We start from the raw sequence: 5312 nt of genomic DNA, 5'->3' as shown, positions 1-5312 counted from the left end.
CGGCAAATGATTCGTGAAGAGACTATTCGCCGCCGAGGTGCTAGAGCTTCTCGGGCTCAGGGAAGAGGCGGCAGGTCGATCAGAGCATCTCGTCAACCTGCTTATTCTTCAGCTGCCCGGAACGCCCGAACTCGGCTTCATGGGGATTTTGTGAATAGGTGGCTCAACTTTAGCAACCCTGGACAGTAGAATAGTCCTTTGTAATAGCGTAACGCCATTTTGTAGGGTAGCGGAGTTGTATGCCGAACAAGATTTAATAAATGAAATTTTCATTTCGCTTCTAACACTGCGTATTAACAGCTCAGCGAAATAATTTCATCGTACTTGTCCTCGGTCTTATGAAGTAAACTTCTTTGACCGGACATGGTCCTCGGTCTTATGAAATAAACTTCTTTGACCGGACTCGTCTTTGGTCTTATGAAGTAAATTTCTTTGACCGGACTAAGCTTGTGTCCTAATTTGGCGAGTTTTATCGCTTGGATCGGACTTTCCCTTGTCCTAATTCGGCGAGTTTTATCGCGTGGATCGGACTTTCCCTTTGTTGCAGTTCGTTTCAGACGAACTGCTTGTTTCTTAAGCCGAATTGTGGTCTTGTATCCTCCTTAGAAGCTTGGACTCACAATCGTTGGCTTATTGTTGCAGTTCGTTTCAGACGAACTGCTTGTTTTTTAAGCTGAATTGTGGTCTTGTATCCTCCTTAGAAGCTTGGACTCACAATCGTTGGCTTATATATGTTCTAAAAAGGGGATCAGCCTTTGAAGAACAAGATACCTCAGTAACATTTGTAAGAGACGACACGCACATAGACAGACAAAACACACCTAGACAAGCAAGACGCACATAAACGAACGAGACGCACATAGACAAACAAAAAGCACATAGACAAAGTAAAAAAAACAAAGAAAACACATACCTCTAGGACCGAACTAGACACAAGACGGACTGACCGGACTGTCTCTTACAAATGGAACTTCTTGAGGTTGGAAATGTGCCATGTTCGGGGTACTTGTTCTCCTGACATGTGAGTCAATTTGTAAGACCCTTTGCCGAGGACTTCTGACACCCGATATGGACCTTCCCATGTGGGTTCGAGCTTGCCCAGCTTTTCTGCTCGGCTTACTTCGTTGTTTCTCAAGACAAGATCTCCCACTTGAAATTGCAGCTTTTTCACCCTTTGGTTATAATACCGGGCTACTTGCTCCTTGTACTTGGCTGTTTTTATGCAGGCCAATTCTCTTCTTTCTTCGGCCAGATCTAGTTCGGCTCTCAGTCCGTCATCATTCATTTCTGAGGAGAAATTTAGAGTTCGGGGACTGGGTACGCCGATCTCAACCGGAATCACGGCTTCAGCGCCGTACACCAGACTGTACGGAGTTTCACCGTTGGAAGCTTTGGGTGTAGTTCGGTAGGACCATAGGACTTGAGGGAGATTTTCTACCCATTGTCCTTTGGCTTGTTCTAACCGAGCTTTCAACCCTTTCACCAAGATACGGTTTGTTACCTCCGTTTGTCCGTTTGCTTGTGGGTGGGAGACCGAAGTGAACCGCTGTTGAATATTCAGCTCTTGGCACCAATTCTTGAATGTCTTGTCGGTGAACTGAGTCCCGTTATCCGAAATGAGGATGTGGGGTAAGCCAAATCGGCACACTATGTTCTTCCAGACGAAATCCAATGCCTTCGAGCTCGTTATCGTAGCTAATGGTTCAGCTTCTACCCACTTTGTAAAGTAATCCACGGCAACGATAAGGAATTTCATTTGCCGAGGAGCTTGTGGTAGTGGTCCCACTATGTCTATGCCCCATTGCATAAAAGGCCAAGGGCTTTGCATAGCATATAGATCGGTCTGCGGCATCTTTGGGATATTTGCATGGATTTGGCACTTCGTGCATGTCTTGACGAGCTGCACTGCGTCTTGTACCAAAGTTGGCCAATAATACCCCCATCTCAGAACTTTTTTAGCTAAAGCTCTAGCTCCGATGTGGCTACCGCAAGATCCTTCATGAACTTCTCTAAGGATGTAGTCCGTCTCTTCTGGCCCTACACATCGCAATAACGGCTAAAGGTAGGACTTTCTGTATAGGACTCCTCCATGAAGTTCGTACCGAAGGGCTCGGCATGTGATTTTCCGAGCTTTTCTCTTATCCTCGGGTAGTTGTCCTTGATCTAGATACTGTAAGATCGGCGTCATCCAGTTCGGCGAGCTGGCTACTGAAAGTACCTCAGCTTCATCAATGCTTCTGTGCATCAATTCCTCCACCTTTGAACTTGGATATGAGGCTAACTTACTTAAAATATCTGCTCGGCTGTTTTCCGCTCTGGGAATGCGGATTATCCGAAAATAAGAGAAACTTCGGCTAATGCTTTGCGCTTTGTCCCAATATTTCCTCATCCTCTCATCACGGGCTTCACTTGTACCCAACATGTGATTCACTACGACTTGTGAATCACAATGGATTTTGAGAGACTTGATAAATAGACTTTGCGCTAGCTTGAGTCCGGCAAGGAGAGCTTCGTATTCGGCTTCATTATTAGTAGTTGGGAATAAGAACCGAAGTGAGTAAGTTACCTCGTGTCCGTCGGGAGCGATAAGTAAAATACCAGCTCCACTTCCCGTTTTATTCGAAGCTCCATCTACGAATCCGCTCCAGCAGTCCGGTGGCTCTACTTCGGATTCCAGGGGCTGTGCTAGTTCGGCATTGGTAGAATTTTTCTGTTCGGCAATGACAGGGATTGCTTGATCGAACTTTGCTTCTGCAAGAAAATCTGCCAAGGCTTGTCCCTTGATGGCTTTCCGAGGTAGGTATTCGATTGAGTGTTCTCCCAACTCTATGGCCCATTTGGCGATTCTGCCTGATGCTTCTGGCTTGGTCAAAACTTGCCGAAGTGGAAGATCGGTTAAGACGCATACCTTGTGAGCATAGAAATATGGCCGCAGTCTCCTTGCTGCATTTACTAATGCCAGAGCAATTTTTTCCAGAGGTTGATACCTTGTTTCTGGACCTCTTAATGCTCGGCTTGTAAAGTAGATGGGAAGCTGCTTTAGGCCTTCTTCTCGTACAAGCACCGCGCTAATGGTCTGATCCGATGCCGCTAAGTATAAGAATATCACTTCAGCATCTGTTGGAGCAGAGAGAATAGGAAGCTCGGCTAAATAACTTTTGAGCTCGTCAAAAGCCTTTTTCTGCTCGACTCCCCACTCAAACTTTGGTGCCTTCTTTAACACTTTGAAGAATGGCATTTGCTTTTCGGCTGCTTGGGAAAGGAATCTATTCAGTGCGGCTAGACATCCAGTTAGCCTTTGCACATCATGTATGGACTTCGGCATTGCCATGTTCTGAACAACTTGAACTTTTAGCGGATTTGCCTTGAGTCCTTCCTTTGAAACCCAACAACCTAGAAACTTTCCCGAATCTACCAAAAAGGTACATTTTTGGGGATTGAGTTTGAGGTTGGCTTTTCGGAGCACGTCGAGAGTGGACTTGAGATTGTCTTCGTACTCCGAAGTGCTTCTGCTTTTAACGACTATGTCGTCAACATACACTTCAACCTCCTTTCCGATCAAATGCCGAAAAAGCTTATCTACCATCCTTTGATATGTGGCTCCGGCATTCTTTAAACCGAACGGCATCTTTTTATAAGCAAAGATGCCGAAGTCAGTAATGAAAGCCGTTTTTGGAGCATCATTCTCATCCATTAAGACTTGGTGGTAGCCTTTGTATAAATCAAGAAAACAGAAAATTTCGAAGCCGATCAAAGCTTCTACTTTTTTGTCTATGTTCGGAAGGGGATAGCAATCTTTAGGACAGTGCTTGTTTAGATCGGTAAAATCTATGCACATCCGCCATCCTCCTTCTTTTTTCTTGATCATCACAGGATTGGCCACCCAAGAGGGATATTTCACCTCGAATAATACATCCGCTTTCAGTAATTGGCGGACTTCGTCATGGATGACTTGATTTCTTTCTGCCGCAAAGAGTCTTTGCTTCTGTTTTATAGGCCGGACTGATGGATCAATATTTAACCGATGAGTGATTACCTCAGAGGGCACTCCGGTCATGTCCAACGGAGACCATGCAAAGACATCTTTGTACTCCTTGAGGAGCTGGATGGTCTTTTCCCGGAGTAGAGGCGTTCCCGCGAAACCGATCTTGACCGTTCTGGATGGATCATCTTCGTATAACTGAACGGTCATTGAGTTCGGCTCTGGTGTGACTTCGGTCATTTCGCTTGCCTCTGACTCCGGCTGCTGTGATTGCTATGCTTGATGATGCCGATCTGATTGCTCGGCACTTTTAAGCGCAATCTGCAGACACTCTTTTGCTCTCTTTTGATCACCTCGGATGACCGCTATCCCCCCTTTAGTGGGGAGCTTGATGGTGAGTTGATAAGTAGAGCAAACGGCCCGAACTGCGTTGAGCCAGTCTCTTCCCAGGATGATGTTGTACGGAGACCGAGCTTTTACCACAAAGAACTCGATCATCGTACTAGAGCTTGTAGGCGCTTTTCCCACCGTGATCGGAAGGCTGATAATACCTTCAGGGCGGGTGTCCTCCTGGGCGAAACTTTTCAGAGGAAGTGGTGCCGGACTAAGCCGAGCTGGATCCACTTCTAGTTTATCGAAACATTCTTTAAAAAGAATGCTGACTGACGCTCCTGTATCCACAAACACTCTGTGGATCAGTTTGTTTGCCACTCCGGCTTGGATGACAATAGCGTCTTGATGAGGAGAGATGGCCGGGACGGGATCTGCATCTGAAAATGTAATCACTTCGTCCTGCTTCAGCCTTTTATGCGTTGGCTCCTCTCGATTGAAGCCTCTGCGCTCTGACTTCAGGGACGATTTAGTCTTCCCGGCAGGGAGAGCATCAATAGTCAGGATTACTCCATCATATTGCTGTTCGTCATCGTCTTCGGGATCCTGTTGCCTTTTCGGATCCTGAGGAGCGCAGTTCGCACCTCTCTGCTTTTTGTTCTTTTTCGGCTGCTTGCTTTGGTATTTTTTTAATGTCCCTGCTTTCACAAGAGCATCAATACCTGCAGCCAAATGTCGGCACTCCTCGGTATCGTGACCGTGGTCTTGATGGAAGGAGCAATATTGATCCTGAGGTCGACGCGCGGCCGATTTCGTCATCCGCTTTGGTTTTTCGAACATATCGGAATGCAGTTCGAAAATTTCCGCTCTTGACTTGTTCAATGGTACGAACTGAGCGGGCGGCTTCTCAGGATTGAGACGTGGCCCCAATCGGTCTTGCACCGGAGTCCTTTGAATCCTTTCAAAAGGAGTTCGGCGAGGATGTCCCTGATCGCCAAAA

This window comes from Salvia splendens, chromosome 2 (genome assembly GCF_004379255.2).
Source record: "Salvia splendens isolate huo1 chromosome 2, SspV2, whole genome shotgun sequence".
Lineage (NCBI taxonomy): Eukaryota > Viridiplantae > Streptophyta > Magnoliopsida > Lamiales > Lamiaceae > Salvia > Salvia splendens.
Note: the sequence above shows the minus strand (reverse complement) of the source record.